The sequence below is a fragment of the Nilaparvata lugens genome, chromosome 11 (assembly GCF_014356525.2).
Source record: "Nilaparvata lugens isolate BPH chromosome 11, ASM1435652v1, whole genome shotgun sequence".
NCBI classification, from domain to species: domain Eukaryota; kingdom Metazoa; phylum Arthropoda; class Insecta; order Hemiptera; family Delphacidae; genus Nilaparvata; species Nilaparvata lugens.
In genome coordinates, this window is record NC_052514.1 from 29,071,247 (window position 1) to 29,091,437 (window position 20,191).

The 20,191-nt window shown below is 35.6% G+C and overlaps 1 protein-coding gene across 7 annotated transcripts in view; it reads right to left on the bottom strand.

Moving 5' to 3' along the window:
- The window catches only part of LOC111049500, a 169,323-nt gene that overhangs the window by 126,684 nt on the left and 22,448 nt on the right, over positions 1-20,191 (bottom strand). For 4 of the 7 annotated variants that reach the window (XR_005572501.1, XR_005572502.1, XR_005572504.1 and 1 more), the window contains exon 2: positions 19,981-20,065. The exons of 1 other annotated variant lie outside the window; for it this stretch is intronic. The gene's annotated coding sequence lies outside the window, so the exon portion shown is untranslated. Of the gene's footprint in view, positions 1-5,844; positions 5,857-19,980; positions 20,066-20,191 lie in introns of those variants that run through there. 2 more of the 7 variants (XR_005572505.1, XR_005572503.1) reach the window with 1 other exon arrangement.

Below are 20,191 nucleotides of genomic sequence, written 5' to 3' on the forward strand. Positions count from 1 at the left end.
TTCATCTCCATATTGATATCTTCATGAGAGGATTATATCTTTATTCATAGTAATAATGTTCTTACTAGCTTACTCATTCTCTGATTTCTGGGACCATCTATATCCGAGTTGATATTTGAACCCATTTTTTATATTGTTTGTATCTTCAGGAAATTGTTATAGAGAGAAGGTAACTGCAGGATAATTATAATCTATGATAATTTAGGACGTCATGTACTCCAGAATAGGGAGTTTTATTTCAATTCTGTAGTGTTCCGCATTCTTTTGGAATGCATTTAGGCAACTCAAGTTCCAAAGAGGAGAATTTATCCCAGAAGGAACACTCATGAACTGAATAAAGATATCTATAAGGAATCTAATGTCATGGAACTGTTGATGCACTGAGACCTGAAAATCAAGTGGAAAACTATGAGAAGCTTGCATAGTAAAACAAATGTTTTCATGGAAAATATTTTTATTCTTCAAGATATAAATTACTTTCTGTTCTCTCCACATTGATAAGAGAACTACAGTGTTTCATAGCAAAACTATTGGCAGGTAACTTTTCCATGAGAATTTGTTATGAGGAAGAATAAAGTAAATTATTCACCTTTAAAGTCGCTCAGGCTACAAGTTATATCAGAAATAAAATATTACCAAATAATATTCTTTCCTCTAAGGAATCTAGCTTTCAGCCGATTATTATACAACACTATTGACCTTACTGGAATCTAGTAATTTTCATCAATTCAGTCCAAGAATTGTTAGTCCAAAAATTAAAATAGATAATCGCGTGTAAAAAGTTGAAAAAATACTGCTTATTGTTTCATGATGAAAATTTTTGCTGAGTTCAACTTGCTGGTTTCTCCAGCACTTCAACAGTGAAGTGTATGACTCTAATCACTTGTGGATGACACTCAAATATGATCTCCTAATTGAGCATAACAGCCACCCACTAGATGAGAGTCAAGTTTCCATTGTGGGGTGCAGTTCTCTTCATAAAGCGGATCACTTACTGGCAGCATCCCTGATGTGGGGAGGATGCTCTTGGCGGGAACAATAGTTTTGGCGGCAAGCGTGTTCCCGCGCGCGGCAGATGATTAACACAAACCGGAAACGCGTCATCAATCCGCGCGTTTTGTGCTAGCACTTCCGGCGGCGTTGTCGACTTCAATACGATGTCGCCATTTTGATTTCCTGGAGGAAGCAATTCGCGTGCCCCATACAGCCGACCATTATGATCGCAGTCGGCCATTTGCATTGTCATCGGACAGATATAGACCATGAATGATGGATCGTCACTTCCAAGCGGACATCCCTATCGTCTGCAATACATTCTTCATTCTGGGAGGCCGCTGTACTGAATTGGAGCAGTTTGCACCCATAACTCATCAATAAAATCGGGATCACTTTGTCACAAATAGTGACGATCGTCCTGAAAGTGAAGTGAGTTGTTTTGATCTTCCGGGTGCGAGTACATTCGATTCGAAAAATGTGATTTATTGTCAGTCTCTTGTGTAGGATGGAGAATCAACATCCTGATTCCATTTGGATCAAATATATTTCGCGATACCAATAGAAGAATTATGTAGGACGATATCCACTACCGGTGTATAATCCTCCATTCATGATGAAAGCCCTGGACATTTTGAGAGCACTGTTATATCCCTGGAGATGTTCCAGTAATAAATTCTCATGATAGTTTCAAAATCAATACACTAAAGAAATAATCATAATAACATGATGTGAAAACAATGAGAGAATGTATTAATTTTTTATATTGAAAATTTCAAGGATCACCAGGAAACTTGCCTCTACAAAAAAATATTCGTCATCCTAAACATTCCAACATTGAGCATAAACAACTTAATAGTGGATATTCTGAATTTAATTTTAAATATCACCTCCGTTGTCACCTCAACTTATCCTATCCAATGTCATTCTCTGAAAACTATATTTACTCGAGAATCACAAGGTTTTATTATTGTACAATGTGAGTTATTAACCTCAACCATCTTACTTGACAATATAACGAAAGCTCTCACTATTCATGAATCAGATCGTATTCTTATCCTTCCAAACTTTATATATTTCAGTGTATGAGGGAATAATCATGTAGTTGATAGTATTTTAACGATGTGTTTCATAATATGTGAGCTAACTCATCCACAACCTATTCACTCAATATACCATTCTAAAAACAAAAAAAAGCCAGTAGAAGTGGGTATATTCTGCAAAAAAAACCTTATAATGTATACTGTATACCGTATACTGTATACTGTATACTGTATACTGTATACTGTATATACTTATACTGTATACTGTATACCGTATACTGTATATTTGATCTGAACAGTAGAGATCAAGATGCTTTAGAAGTAAAAAAGTATGTATCACTTCCTAAACTCGAACTCCATCTTGCACCTGACTTTCTTCCACTTCCATTACATGTTACAACTAGCAGTTACCTATCGGAATGGTCCATTACGACTGCAGTCCTCTGCCAACTCGACATTCGGCCTTCAAGCAGCAACATCTCAAGGGTGCACTATCGGGCAAATAGGTCTGTCCAGAAGGCGTACTGCTGATCGTAAACAAGTGAACCCTCAGTGTCCTCCGAACCCCCTCCGTTTTGTTTCCACTATCAATTTTGCTGGTAGTGCAGCCGACCGGCGCGAGACAATGGCTCTGTAAACTACCCCTAGTCAATGGTGCGTCCCTAAACGGACCGCTAAATAACTGCGAACCCTTGGTGCAGTGCACTAGGTGCACTGAGGAAGGGCTGAAGGGACCCACAACTATTGCTCCTCTATAAACCCTTTATTTTTGTCGCGAGACCATCCATCTAGCTTAAGGGCTGATGAGTAGCCGGATCGGGGGTGGTTGATCCCTCTGAGTAACACTTCGATACAATCCCTTTTCAAATTGACTCACGCTCGCTTTCAATCGAATGCTAGTTTTCTTTAGCTGTTTTACTTGTACTCTTACCGGCTGAGTTACTATGAATGCAATTGTTATTAAGTGTCAATCAAGGACTTGTTCTATAATCTCTTCACTTCATTCCGCTGTATTAAGGCAAATAGAATATGTATTTAGCCTCTCCAAGCCTGGAACTCTCATGCTTTTTTTCCAAAGTAATAACATGGGAAGTCAATCTAAATCTTTCTAGACCCTCATCAATCACATCAATCACTTTCTAGTACTCTCAGGACTCACATTGTTAACATACATTCGAAAATTTCTTTTGTTCATCGTGTTCAACAGTTATTCCTTCCCTTACTTACATTCCTTGGAATAATGTTTCAATTTTCCATCACATTATTCATGAATTCTCCTGAATTTATTTGCAACTCCTCAGTTCCATCCTACACTGGATGTTTCTCACATTCTCTTCTTTTTCAAATCAATATTTCTTCATCTAGACTATCAATTCCACTTCATTTGATTCCTCGATTCAATGAGGGAAGAGGGATTCTTTTGATTTTTTATTGAATGATTCCAATCGTGTTCTCATCATTCTATAGAACTGTATCCTATACTATTGAAAAAACTGTCTGAAGGACATAGAAAGGATAATTCATCCTTGGAAGAACAGATTTCGTCGTCTGTCGATAACAGAAGATGCGTGTGCCTGTGTGGGAGATCAGCTGTGTAATCATTCAAACAGCTTACCGTATCTCGCGAGAAATATTATCTAGAAATTTTAATAGACTCTATCAAAATAATCTGATTTGTTGACATGACATGGTTTATCACTCTAAATTAGAGTATATCATGATATTCAAAGTTAATCATTATTTTACAGTTTCAAGTGGTTAGTGAGTTTTATTTTGTTATTCATTTTGGTTTGTAATCTAAATTAGAACTTTTCTGTTTTTAAATATTTTGACTGAAAATTGGACCTGAATTCAAGTGTATGAAACATAACCCACTTTTTGGACCATTTATAGTTTATAAATCAAAATTCGGGGAAGAGACAGTTTTGGGCAGTGCCTGTTTGTCCTTCCCCAATCATTTTGAAGAATTTTGCTATGTTTATCAATAAATAAATAACGAGCGAAGCTCGGTGCCCCGATATTTTGCTTTAACCACCCATCATACCTAGTGACCTTCACAATATTGTTAATGCATTTTTATGTGTTACAAGACTTTCCACTATTCATTCATTTCCTTTTTTTCTTTCATTGATGATATCATCTCTTCCTCTTCTCCCCTCCATCTCCTCCTTCTATTATTTGTACTTTCATTCTTTCTTTTTTCTCCTCCTCCTCCACCACCACTTTCCCAACACTTTCTCCACCTTCTTCGTTTCCTCCTCCTCGACCTTCATCTCTTTCTCCTCACTACATCCCCATCATCGTCCAGATTCTACCGATCATCCTCCTTCTGCTCTTCGACCTCCAGTTCCTCCCCAAAAATAGCCAGTCGTGTAAGTTTTCTCATGCTTTCCTGTCTTTTCATCGTTCAACAATTTTCTATTCCTCATTCTCAACTTCCTTGATTCTGTAGGAGTTCCTCACTCCTCCTCCTACTTATTCTCAACAGAAAACATCATCACAACAAATTATAATACCTACCTTGATCGATAAATTCGCTGGTGGACAGCCTGTCTACTGTTTTTGAAATCTGTATGCACCATTACACTAATTAACAGATGGAATTGAATAGAGAATGCATTTATTCAAATGCTAATTAATATATAATTATGAACTAAAATCCTAAATAAATTTTTTGGATAGTAGTTCTCATCGAATTTCCATCTAGCTGTTAGCCCTGTTGTCAATGTCTGCAGTAGCAGAGGTCTTCGGGGTGATTTGCAGCATTTATTTAGGATTTTCGTACAATAATAATTACACTAATTAACCTTTTTTCTGAGCTATCCAATAATTCACTGTATGTAATAATTATATTAAATAAGATTCTGAATGCATCAAAATTAGTGTTTCCTTTCTCTCTATCGAACTTATATGATTTATGCAACTCTAGTTTGCGCACAGGCATTTTTTGCCCAAGCAGACCATTATATAAAGAATTATTTGGCTTATAGTGTATTCATGAGGTTGTTTTTATCCTTTGTTGTTGTTTTATATTGAAAATGAGTACCGTACATAAGATTATTACTTTGTGAAGCGATTTTTTTTTCAATAAATATATTTTGTCTTTCTGTCTGTCTCTTTCACTTTCTCTACCCACTTGTTATTGTCCATATTCTCCTTCCCTTTCTTCTTCTTCTTCCTCTTCTTCTTCTTCTTCCTCTTCTTCTTCTTCTCTTCTTCTTCTTCTTCTTCTTCTTCTTCTCTTTTTCTTCTTCTCTTCTTCTTCTTCTTCTCCTTCTACTTTTTCTTCTGCTTCTTGTTCTTGTTCTTCTTCTTCTTCTTCTTCTTCTTCTTCTTCTTTTCTTCTTCTTCTTCTTCTTCTTCTTCTTCTTCTTCTTCTTCTTCTCTTCTCTTCTTCTTCTTCTTCTTCTTCTTCTTCTTCTTCTTCTCCTTCTTCTTCTTCTTCTTATTATTATTATTATTATTATTATTATTATTATTATTATTATTATATTATTATTATTATTATTATTATTATATTATTATTATTATATATCGTTTTTTATATATTTTTTCTTGTGTATTATTGTTTGTGATAAGCAACAACTGAAATCCATTGTTTTATTATTTTATTGCTACACAATACAATTAAATGAATTATTATCAATGTATCAATTAATTTTTTTTCCACCCAAGATTGACAACTATTTCTCTTTTGATATGATTTAAATTGGAAATTATTATTTTGGGATCACTGATTGATTATATCAATGTACTATTTCTATGGTTTTTTTTAATATAATGTAAAACTTGACTCCTCCAGTCAAACCTTCTTTAGAAGGTTTAGGAGAATTTATAATTCGTCTGGTTTATAATATTAGAAATGTTCTACTGGAATGGAATCTTCTTATCTTTTGTCATTCTTGCTTTTTTTATTATTCTTCATTTGTTTTGTTTGTAAGATTTCTTTTTATAAGTGTATTTTTAATTTTAGTTTGTTATATTTTCTATAATAAACTCCCTTCTTCTGGGGGTACCAGGACGAAGGAAAAAGGAAGGAAAGGATTATTATTATTATTATTATTATTATTATTATTATTATTATTCTCCTTTTTCTTCTTCTTCTTCTTCTTCACCTCCTACTCCTTCTACCCGTCCTCTGACAAAACCCATCTTCACTCATTCTCTCTCTGTCACACGACCCATCATCACTATCAGCAGACGCAATTCATTTGCGTGCACGCGCCCTTCCAAGTCACGTGACCCATCAGCCAGTGTCGCTTGCATCAATAATAGTCACTTGCATTGCATTGGCATTGCATGGCCACCACCCGGCCACTTGTCTACTATTAAATACGTCTTCAACTGCCATCAATGCTCGCTTGCTGCTCAAGCCAATCTCCCAACTGATTTATTGGCTGCTACTGCTGTCTCTACAGTTGTTGCTAAATCGTTTCCCCACTCTACTTTTTTAATGTATTGCTACTGATGTACTCAACTCACTATGTCCGCTCTCTCTATAGTTAACCCTTTGTAACAGTCCATTTCATCTTAAAGTTATCACTATCTTCAACCATTAGAAAATGTGTTCTTAACACTATCCCACTTGTCTTCCTTCTCTGTATTATTCCTGGTGTTGTAATCCCACTCTATTCATGATATTCCACTCTCGACTACAGAACATTCAATTTGAAGTTGTGAATTTTTTCAATCATCACCAGCCTTGATGTTAACTCAATCAATAATCATACACATTACTGCGAGTTTTGTCCTTCAGAATTTGATATTTGAAAATGGAATACATTACACTATCAAGTTAGAAACGATAGTTTTCGTATACATGGGAACATTGGTTCGATTGTGAGTTTCTTATGAGTAGAGAAATTTTTTGGGTTAAGATGTGTTTGTATATTTTGAGACATTTCGTATTGATTGCTATTTGATAAATCATTACCCAATTAATATTCTGAATGAAGAATGATTCCACTTATGATAGAATAATTGTATGAATCTATTTTATGCCATAAATTCACAAAGAATACAATTGAACTCGAAAAGTCTCCTTCAGAGTACTCCTGCGTTCTTGAAGTTATGATAAGGAAATCAGTCTCATGAAAATAAAAGTGGTGAGTCATCAATGAACTCGCAAAGGAATGACACATAGGCAATGCATAGGTGAAGTTTTCTCAATTGTAGAAATATTATCACGAAGTTATTTTTAAAATTTCATATTATTGTATAAATAAGAAACTTTTATCTCAAGTGATAAAAAATGAATATAACCAGGATTGTCTACTTGATTGGACGCTACATCATCCTTGCTCATCACAACAAGAGGTCTTCACCCATAAAATATCCAAAATGTTCACTGAAACGGAACAAAACGTAACACAATATTCTCAAGAACGTCCTTGATCATCATTGCTTGAACAATTGCATCATTCGTGCAATTGACGGGCTCTCGAATCTGGGCGCTAGACAGTCATAATTGATGTTGGGAGGTGACAAAGCCAAGCAGACTGGCGTGAAAAATCAAGTTGAGGCTGAAAAAAAACGAAGAGGAGAATTTTGAAGGAGTACAATTTTTTCACGTCAGCTGGAAAGCAGAGAAGAGCGGTGACGTAGCGGTTGCTGAAACGAGTGTTGAGAAGTGACTCAAGGGATGTTTTGGGGTAAAACTTCCCCAGCAGCGGGAACTTCACCCCCACCCCTCCTGCCATGGCTCCCCTAGAGTGGCGGCACTCTCACACACCCCCTACTGAATATGCATGAGGCTACATAAACGCCACCAGACCAAACAAATCGATACCGTGTAAAGGAACTGTGGCTGTGGTTTACAGAAGTCTTCTGCTGCAGCTTCTCTATGCTGTGTCTGGCATGATAACATGAAAAACTTGTAGTTGATGAGGGAAAATATTGGACATTTTCGAGATTCTCGAGAAAATGATAGTTCATGAAGATTGTTTTGTGGAGAATGATCATGAAGTTCAAGGTTACCGTTACCGGATTCACGAGATTCATGATGATAATATTGCAAAGATTTCTGATGAGAATAATATGGAATCCTTTTTTTCAGTGGAGGAATTTCAGAAACGGTAACGAAGTCCATGGTTATAGAATTGGAAAAATTCAAGCAGTAATGGGCTTGTGCCAGAGTATCAAGTTGATACAGTTGTAGGAAAATCTTGTAGTTCTTGAGGGAACATTGAAACTATTATTGAAGAATGAATGAAATTGATTCATTTTGAGAATGTTATGGAGCTCACGATATTCATGCCTAAATACTGGTATGTTGATGATTATCTGGAGAACTTCTTGATATTGTATGAGTCAACCTTTAAAATTCAAAATTCCCAGATTCCTGGCTCGAAAATCAAGTGACGAAGCAGTGTGTGAATTCATTGCCTTAACCTTTGGACAACATTAACATTTTATCAAAATTTTTGGAGAGAAAAAGTAAAGGCTCAGCCTAGTTTTTCCTCCAATATCATAATTATAGTATTTCATACAATAAATGAATGAAAATGGATGAATGAATGAGTGAGAAAATTGATAATTTTTGAAAACTATTGGTTGAGTTTGATTTTTCATTGCGTTTCTTTACCAAAATCATGAATGCTTTTCATCCCAATAAATTCAAGGTTACGTAAGTTGATGGAGTTCATGGAAAAGTGTCTTGAAAAGTGAATGAGGCACTCAACTATATGTGTTGTTGAATTATTCATGAATATTGGATTCGACTGGGGCTTAATTTCTTATAGAAATTTCATGAAGTTAAAGGTTATGACATTTTTCAAGAGAAGTGTTTTTGGGGAGGGTAGAGTGACTTCGATGACATAACATTACAGTATTTAATTACGTATGGAGGTTCACCATTGATTCATTGATGACAATTGAATAAATCTCACAAATGGCATTAAAAGAATTATTATTATTCATAGAAATACATGACATCCATGAGATAGACTGCTCAATCAGAAAAAAGTGCCTTGCATTGGGACATCTGACAACAATCACTCCATTTCAACTCAAAATAATATCATCAAGTTCTATTTATGTGAATTAAACTTGAATCTCGAAGTCAATTGATTATTGATCTTGGATGCAGCTAGTATCTCAGTTTTACTTTACGCACAGACTCCTTCCCAATTGACTCCACAAGAGCGTCGAAGGTGAAACTCCAAAAAAAAGTTACCACATAGATCGATTTCAAAAGATCAGATACAACATTTACATTTTTGCTAGTCATTAGTGATGATAAAATTTTAATGTACTCGAGCAGCTAACCATATTTGCGAATGTGGAATATTGTTCTTTTCAGAGCGTGAATATTGTTATATTCCATTAAAATTTAGAATGCGTATGGTACGTGTTTCACAACAGCTTCAATGATATTTTTTTTGTTTAGAGGCTATTATCCCATGTTATTCCCAATAATGATCGTAGAAGCCTACGCACCATCTTCAAGTGATACATTACCAATGTGGGCGATTTCTACTCGGATTCCATGCCCACTGCTATTCTTTGCCAATAATATAATAATTATGGTATCAATCGATAGCTTGCGCACATTATGGATTACATTGTTCCATTGTTATCTCAAGTAGAGACTGAATAATAATTATTTTTAAAGCATGGATCTCAAAGCATCTCAAAGTTTAGTGTGTGTAGAAGATACAGTAGATGTAGTAGATATATGATGATTATTCATACTCTTGATATATAGTGAGGTCCACGTTATAATCCATATTCCAGAGTCCACGTTAAGTTGTCTCCATGAATAAATAATGGAAATGGAGAAAGATAGGAGAACAGCGTTACCGATTCTCTACCTTGCCACTGCCTTCTATGGGATGTAAATGATACGGAATATCTGGTGAAATATCAACTGTTCATTCTTGTTGAAAATTAGTTAAGGTACATGATAATCTTTTCAGGCTAGATTTGACAGATTCTGAGTATACTAATTTTCTCAAAATGATCAATCACTTTGATCGACAATTATTATTTATTTATTTATTGGATAGAATAAACAATACAGTAGTTGAAGACGAAAAAATAGGCTATTCCCCAAAACTTATTAAATTTCCCAATTTTGTCTTAAATTGTCCAAATATTATGTAGGCTATATACATTTCAATTATTATTTGTGATTGCTCACTGGCTGTCTCAAGTAGTATATCTGAGATAGTATACCTGTTGATGAAGGTTTCTCATCACTTTTCATTCAGCTTGTCATTGATGAACCAAATAAATTAAATTAATTCAATTGCCTGGCGTTATAATTTATGTCGCGAGTCATTCCATGTCACTGAAGTTATAAAACTATTTTCAGAGTTGATTAAATGAATTTCAAAGTCCGATTATACATTATATAATCAATTAGTGATATATAATAATTGACTTTGATACCATTGTGAAATAAGAAGTGTGGAATTTCGAGCTCTACAATGAAGAAGGACTCCATTACCCAATAGGTTATTGGGTATGCGTAGTCAAGGATAGTATAACAATAGCTATATATTATCTATATCCTATCCTTGATGCGTAGTATCAGTAGATGATGACCTAGGATTCAACTCAATAATCTCTAGCCTCATCAATCATATCCCCTTCCACGGTTAAGCTATGAGCTATCCCTACTATCAGAAAGGGATTAATAAAACTGGGATTAATCTAAACCCATTAACTGCTAGTGAGCGTTTTTCATCAGTCTTCCCTGAAAGGGTAACAAGACTCAGGGCAAATCCCTGAATCCAGGGGTGGAACAGGTTCGTGGGGTGCCGACATTCCAATATGCCTTTGACTAAGTCCTCTTGATTAACAGGAAGAGTCTTGCATTCCAGAAGGGCTGTTGAAAGGGAACGGGAAGATTTAGATATAAATAACTGGAGTCAACCCTTTTCTGGGGAGAGATTTTCTTCAAACTGTCAGCAAACCCTATAGATAACACAAACGCTTCTTACTAAATCAATGCTGACAGTTGTCTAGTGCAGCGACCAAGTTGGCATCATTAGGTTGCACCAGCATCCATGGACTTCTCAATTCTCTTGAACGGGATTGCAATCCCTCAGTTGGAACTCATCATTGCTGCAGTGGAAGTTGATGATTGCCGGCTCCAGACATTCGCCTTATTAAAACTCGTTTTGAGGGATGTTTGAATGGGGGAATTATTGGGATTCAATGACATCCGCACCCTTCAAACATGACGTTAGCAAATGCAAGAAGCACAAATTCTGAAGAATCTAACAATAAAGTTGTTTTGAGTAAAACGAGTATTGATTTATCGACGGTTTTGTATGATTATGTAGGAGTTTTGATTGATTTAATGCATGAGATAATTGGATTGGCACATATTATTGCTACTATATCAATAGTAAATCAATAGTAAAGACTTCAACCGTAAATTCATTTATGAAGGCTCAAGAAACCATTGAATAGAGATTTGGTACTAGAATTTTCCAATAAATTTACATTTATTGGAACAAGGTAATCTCTCAAAATAGATTATTTTCATATATTTCTCGAAATAGATATTCAAGTGAAAAACAATCAGTTTGGATTGAACATGGCTGATATTTACAGATGCATGATACATCAACTCAATTTCTCATCACATTTTTCCTATTAGAAAAAAGTGATGGTTGATGGTTAGAAAAAGTGATGGTTGATGGTTAGAAAAAGTGATGGTTGATGGTTAGAAAAAGTGATGGTTGATGGTTAGAGAAAGTGATGGTTAGAAAAAAAGTTTTTCCTAATAGGAAAAAAGTGATGAGAAATTAAGTTGATTTATCATGTATCTGTAAATATCAGCCATGTTCAATCCAAACTGATTTTTTTTCACTTGAATATCTATTTCGAGAAATATATGAAAAAAATCTATTCTGAGAGATTACCTCTAATGTAAATTTATTGGAAAATTCTAGAACCAAATCTCTATTCAATTAGCAGTTACTCTCCTTTTTTCTGCAGTTTTCCAATCATTTTTTAATATTTGTCAAGCTTTCTATTTTACTCACGCACCCACCATACTTCAACACTTCAACATTTCACATCTCTGTTCTACAGGACTATTAGAATTGGGGATTTATTTAGGATAACTTAGTTTCCCTATGATATCAGTTAACATGGAGAGAGAAATGGGCAGATTCAGTTACAAGGGTATCGATCATATCAGACACAATTTTGGACCACCTTGTCCCTTATTACGTCACTTGCATCCCACTAATATGTCATTACGCGTCCTTTCATCTTTAGGTTACATCATCTTCATCCCCAACTCCTCTTTGCAGCCCCCACATTGGTCCGTACGCGTTCTTCTATCACAAATTCAATTTTCTGGGTCTTATACTTTTTAGCACCCCTCAAATTCTGTGTACAGGGTAAGCCGCACCCTATCCCAGTGGTGGGCAGATGCTAGACCATTAGCAGTTTGCAACAAACTTTACTGAGATGCAGTGAGTTAGGTGTGAGGTTAGTTTTAGTTTTAGCAAGTGAGATACGAGGTTGGTTTTTATACAATTTTATGAGAAATGAGATCTTGTAACCTGGGTTGAAGAAGTGTTTGTTAAAGATTATAAATGTAGGAGTCAAATCTGAGAGGATAATAGACTACAGTTTTGGAAAAATACATTTCACATAATTTTAAATTTATGGAACTGAACGATAAATCAGTATGAATATGATTACTTAATGAGTGCTTTGATCTCTGAGTTGAGTTATTCCACAATGGAAGTTGAACAATATACGTTTCTAGCTAATGTTTTTCATTCGTAAGAGTTGTAAAAATTTATTCGTGGATGAACATCTCAGCAGATCGGGAACAGAATCTCTCTCACTCGATTTTCGATTGAATATGGAGCAGAAATGAATAAATAGAACTTATACCAAACTTCTTACAATACTCACAAAGAGTACTCCTTCTAGGTTGACCAGAGTGCCTCTCCAAACTCACACTAGTCGGAATAGAAACTTTTAGAAACGGTCACACTCTTCCTCAACATAATATGAAGTCTGCTAAAGATGCCAAGAAAGATACCATGCTACGTGTGATAGCAGTACCACCCTTGCTTTCAGTTATCCAAGAAAAGTCTCCAGGGAGTTTCCAGCTAGAGCGCTACCTGATGGACGAGCGACGGTCGCGCGATAAAGTAATCTCTGCGACGCGATTTTAAGTGGACGAGGGGGTGAAACTTCACAGGGGGCGGGAGGGGGTAAACAGCCCCCAACTCCAACACCCATCAATTATGACAGGCGCCTCTCAAAATTTCGATTAAAATTTCAACGCGGCGCATTAGTGTCGGTATACCCTGGAGAGTTAGACGGGTGGGCTGAGCTCATCAAAGGGTCCATCCCGTGGGCCGTCGCCTCTTCATTGAGGGGAAATTTCAAGCCGCAAACTACATACACTAACACATACACACTTGCACGCTTTTAACACTCGCACGTCTGAACGCGCTCGCCTAACGAATGAGCTGTCATTTTTGGCCAATGTCACTCATCCAGTTTGCTCGGTCACCCTTTAGAACAGAAAGTTTTGATAGATGGGGTACTTGGACTTCATGCCGGAATGTAGTGTATGGTTTCCATATGGAAACAACTGTATTATTTGGAGAGTTACTTGGCTTGAATGTAGTGGAGTATGATATGATAGCAACCCTGTTTCATTCAAAGTGTTAACCCTGCTACTCGATCTCTGCTTGAATCTGATGTCGAGCTAAATATTATTGTGAGGGTAGGTTTAAGATTATTGTAGCGTTATTCACATCACATTTTTAAGTGAAGAGTGAATATTCTTCAAGAGTATCAAAAGTTTTACACATTATTCCTCATATTGGAAGGTCTTTTGTCTAATGATCCACTCATTACAAAAATTTGTGACAAGAAATTGCTCGACAATATTTGCGCGGGAAGAAACATAGGTGTTTTCACAAATAAAACTTGATGTTTTTATTTACGTTTGAATGAAACAAGTGCATTTCATCACCCACAATTTTTTTCCATCACTTTGAAAATTGTGTGAGGATTGTTTCGCTTTCATGTTGAGGCGTCATCATAAACACACAGTGAGTTAGAACATTTCTAAAATCAAGTATCGTGCGTTTTTGTTTCTATTACATATATAATCTCATTGTACTTCATATTCCAAACTTATATAATATTTTGTGTTATTTCAACCAGTTGTAGAAAAAATAATAGACCTTCCACACGACAGAATTCGATGCTTGAACAATATCGAGGGAGCTTCAAGGGTTGGAAACGGACAAGTGTAGTTCGGATCAGCAGCATGACAGCATGATCAGCAGCAGACCTCTCATACAAAACGAATTTTATTAAACCTATTTTTATGTGGAAAGATTTGGGACAAGAAACTAAATCTTTCTGCGCGAAAAAGAATATAAGTGTTTCTACATGAAACTTGATGCTTCTTAACGTTGGAATAAAATATATACAAAACTAACACTTGTCTCATTCGCTGATTTTATACTGGTAATATATGTCAATACAATAAACAGTTTCTCCCGTTTTACTCAATCAATATTATTCCTAACCTTTGAAAGTTTGATCACAATTCATTTGACTCTTTCAAAATCTACAGTATATTTATCATTCACATTTTTTTCCATCACTTTTCAAAATTGTGTGAGGATCGTTTCGTTTCCATGTTCAGGCGTTATCACAAACACACATACTGGTATAAAACATTCATATTTCAAGTAACATGCGTTTCTGTTCCTATACCATAAATAATACCATTATTCGTGATATTCCAAATTCTGATGATATCCATACCCACTCAATCAAAAGTCTGTTAACTTCTAATATAAACCCGATTAAATGCCACGAGAACCAATCAGAGTAGCCTCCTCTTCAAAAAACCTTCTCTGATTGGCTCCTGTGCTCCGTTAATCACGATTAGGATTCAACAGGCTTTTGTGCAACCAGGCCCTAGTGTTATTCCGTATTAAGTGTTATCCCAGTGTTATTCACGTCCTAACTTCGCTCTCTAAAAATAAAGGCAGTCATTCTATTCTATTTTATCCCTAGTGTTATTGCAACCAACAGTAGAGAAATTAATAGATCTTTCACACTATAGAACCCGATGCTTGAACAATATCGGGGAAGCTTCAAGGGCTGGAAACGGACAAGTGCAATGGTGTAGTACGGCTGTGTAGCATGACAGACCTCTCGTATAGTTTGCTGTTTGCTGCGGCAGCATGGCAGTCCACCCCAGGCCATAGGGCCCGATGCTATCAGACGCGCGGATCAAGATAAGACGCTCTCAGTCGGCCTACGCCCGTCTGCCCCGTCTGTCGCTCATTTCAGGAGGCGTTAAATTTTGAAACGGTCCGTCGCGATAGAATCTTCGGCGCTGATTGAGGGGCGTTCTTGCCGCTCTCACACACGCGTAGGGGCCCTCAGCTGACAGCTCAGCCGGCTTCAAAGGCACGCCAAATTGCAATTGAATGAACGGGCGTGCAGCTCGACAATTAGTTGCAAATTTGTAGTCTTTCAATTGTAATTGAATAAGCATGCAATAACGAGGCGATTCGTACTCTTACTCATATAATAATAATCATAATCAAATAGAAGTTATAATTTAAATAATAATCATCATGTGTGGATAGAAGTTAGAATAATGATAATGATTTCTCTGCATTCTGGACATCACATTCAGATCAATTTATCAATAGGATCGAAGACATTATGCAACCATGTTTACAACTAGTTCACAAAAATAGTGTAAGAATATAATGCTTAATATAAAGACAGAAAAAATTTGTATTTATCAAAAGTTGTTTTGAAGAGTACTTTTGTGAAATTGAACATCACTGTTCTCACATAGATGAGATACATGAGAGGGTATTACAATGTATACGAATGAAAATTGATGAGGAATTGCATAAATTGATCGAATGCTTATGAATAAATGATTATTATTGAACAAAAATCCAAAGTTCAATGTTGTAAACCAACCTGAAAGCTTCTGCTACTGCAAAATATTAACAACAGGGTGCACAGCTAAAAGGAATTATTTCAATCAGAGCTACTATCCATAAATTATTTACCAATAATTTATCATTACAATATACTTGTGTAAGAAAGCATACGTAAAACGCGAAGTTGAAAATGGTGTTTTGCATTATTTAATTCTGTTGTATTCTTTTTAAATAATATTAACCAAAGTTGCGAAAGCGTGTGGCTACGAAAAAATTTAATGAAATTAGATGGTGGTTATTATTCAAATTATAACTTATATTTGAAGATGATCATTATTATATGAGTGATTTATTTCATAATTTATTGGGTTCGTATATTTTCTGTACTGAAACGTGGAAGAAACAAGATTCAAGCGTTGATATTTCTAGTACAGAAACGTGAAACAAACAAGAGACGCCAGACAGGGCGCTATCCCCTTTTTGGTTTTCCAATATGCCTTCGATTCTGAAGTTATGAAAACTCAACTTTCAATGCTTCATTCAACAATTAAAATACAAATACAATAAATATGAGTGATTTGAATATCCAAAAAAGCACACCACAGATTCCTTCACAGATATATGAGTCACGTCGTAAGCTATATGGAGGCATTTAATCAACACATATATAATATCTGTGTACATGCCGATACCCTGTTGTCTTATTAGCAGCGGTGCGCATGACTGATCAACTCCTCCCCTTCCACCCCCCGGAACTGGGGGCATCAAAATATACATCCCCGGACACCCTCATCCCAGCATCCCTCCGCAAATCCATCCCCAATTCACCCTCAGGCGATATGCTTACACGGCATTGTGAGAGACCATTGAAGTGTCATTAGGTCTGGCCTCTCGGACCCTCAACCCACAGTCCTCAAAGCAATCCTAATACAAGGGATCTGACAGCAATCGACTATTTGAAGCCATGTTTCTTAGGAATTTCTGGGCTGCTTATCAAAGACAATATCATACCCGTTTTCCAAGATTCCTGATATTATTTCTCACCTTCAAAGCTCTTCATTACATAACATGAGTGCAATACAATATTGAATATAGAGCAAACAGTGTATCAATTTCTATGCTTCAGAAAATTTCTTGATAATTACTTCTCACTTTTTCAACGGTTTTTATTCATTTTCAAATGTAGTTCAATCAAGTTATCACTCTGGTACCTGATGAAGGATGAACATATTTGAAGGAATTTATTGAGTGAAACACTTGATACTCCCATATGCGGTCATACTCGAAAGAGCTTGCATATATGTAATGTTACTTACTTTATGTATGTAATATTGTAATAAATAAATAAAAATGAATAAAAGTAGTGGAATCATAGAAATGTAAATTCCCATGTCAGGTAAACACTTGAAATCCAATAATAACAAATTGTAATAAAGTCAGAAAAAAAGTCTGAAAAGTTTCAAGTATATCCTGATACTTTTTGAAAAGTTGTGAGGAGATGTTATAAACTATTACATTGATGAATTTACTCCGATGAGGTCAATCAATCTTCATGAGTCAATCAAAACTAAATGGAGGGTTGGCATCATGCTTAGATAAGTTGATTTGGAAATATATGGATTTTCACGTTATAAAAGCATTGATTGGAGGAAGAAAACATAATTCAATGAATTATTACTGGATTGAGTTGTCTAGAGTCTCTAGACTTGGGATTCGCATGAACTATTTTCACATCTTAGATGAGTGTTTCCCGAAACTTTGATAAGATGTGGATGATATCTATCTTTTCATTTTCATTATCATCAACTTTTTTCAATAAACTTATATTCCCTCGAACTCTTTTCCCAGTAAACATTCATCAATCTTCTTCTTCTTTACGTACCTTCTCCATTACGGAAGTTGGCTACCATCATGGCAATTCCTACTTTGTTTACTGCTGCTCAGAAAAGGTCCTGTGACGAGCAGTTGAATGCCATTCAACCCTCAATGCTTCCCTCAGGTTTCTCAACCAAGACATTATTCTACGTCCCACTGAACGCTTACCAACAAGTTTACCTTGTATTATGAGGTGCAGAATTACATACTTAGGTCCTCTCATAATGTGCCCAAAGTATTTCAACTTCCTGATCTTAATGTCACGCACAATATCCAATTGTTTACCCATACGTCTGAGAGCTTCCGCATTTGTTTCTCTACCTGTCCAAGATATACGAAGCATACGTCGATAGGTCCACATCTCAAACGCCTGAAGTCTGGCCTCACATTCCTTATTCAGTGTCCATGCTTCCAACCCATACAAGAGAACTGGGAACACATAGCACTTCAAGAGGCGGGTCCTGACCTCGAGGTCATGAATCCTCAAGGAATTCATCAATAAATTCATTGAATTATTGGCTAGTTTTGTTAGAAAAAACAAATTGAGGTGAGCTACAAATAATATCCTGAACCATATTTTGAATTTTGATGAACCAGGCTCTAATATACTGTTCTACTGGAAATATGAATGATTCGTCAATCCTCACTGAAAGAAAATTCAACTCAACAGATTGTTCTAAATCAGTACAAGGCACTATAGCATCTCAGCAATTATATAGTGCCTAATTTGTCATCAAATTATTCATGCTATCAGCAACTCAGATAGCATGAATAATTTGATGACAAATTAGCTATGCACGACCTATTTTACCAGTATCTATTCACTAAAATGATCTTTGAAATCAAGAGGGGGGGGCAATTGAGAGGGTCAACGAAAATCATAGAAAAAAGTGCGAGAAGAGATGAAGATGCCGAGGGAGAGACGAAGATGAATATGATGAGGGAGTAAAAATTGCACAAAGGACAGAGGTGTTGGTACAATGCGATCACTAAGTAGCAATAATGGCATGAGCCCAGTGGGGGGCCAGTTCCACCCCCCAATTGATATACACCCTGCTAATTTGTGTTGGGGCCAAGAAGTATGGCCTCAGGCAAACACCTCTATTCTTTGCCACTTGGCGGGGGGTCTGTGGGGCCCCCAGGGTAAACAGGACCACTGGGAAGCAAACTTAGACGATCAACTATACTTGACGAGCGAGCAAGGGGTCTTTGATTTTCAGGTCATATCTAGTTTTTCTCCTGGAGTTGGCAAAAGTCAATATAATGCTACTTCATATACTGTTATTATAAATATATTGTATTAATATGGTGTAATCGAACATTTTATCATTATTGTTTGTGTTGTATCCATAAGATTTATTTGTGTTTAAATTTTTCATTCATTGGTTTCAGGTCTTATCAAGTTTTTCTAGAGTCAGTAGAAGTAAATGTAGTAGCTTTTTACTGTCATGAATTCATAATATGGATAAATTTCAAGATTGTCTGTGTTGTAATCATAGAATTCAATTGTTTGTGCAGCCGTTAAAAATATATTGTATTAATATGGTGTATTCAAATTATCTATATCGTATGTGTTGTATATCCATAGAATTTCTTCGTGTTTATATTAGATCATTCATTGATTTCAAGTCATATCAAGTTTTTCTAGAGACAGTAGAAGTGAATATAGCAATTTTCCACTGTCATGAATTCATAATATAAATAAATTCCATGATTGTCTGTGTCAAGTATTCATGGAATTTAATCGTGGTCTCTCTTTCTGTTGTCGTTCGCAATTATTTTTGAATCAAAATTGAATTTCTGTTGAATTAAAATTGCAATTTTCATTTAGACTGTTCAACTGAGTAATGTAGTTTATTTTTGGTTGATTTTGTCTTATCCATTTTGATGTAAGGTTTTTGTTAAAAACACTTCACTCACATGGGCTACATTTTAACAAATTAATAAAAACAATATACAAATCTTGAAGTACCCTTTATTTTTTAAAAATTCCAAGATTTGTATATTGTTTTTATCAAGAGGGTTTTGTAGTATTTTATTGATAGAAAGTAAGAAATTTGAATTGTATAAATATATTCATCCTTGTTCTGCGATTGTACAATCACAGAACAAATAGAATAGCATAAAAATAGAAACAGTCTATACCTTACCTTCTTTATGAAGCAAAAGTATCATATTTTCCTAGTTGATGTCAACTTCTCCGGAAATTAAGTGACTCCAGTTGCCCCATCAAATCTAGAAAAGGAGTTAAAGATGAGATGAGCAATCACAAAATACACATTGAAAATACACATGCGACTTCACAAAATACATACGAATAGAAATTCTATGATTGGCACATTAGATACTTTAAACAAAACT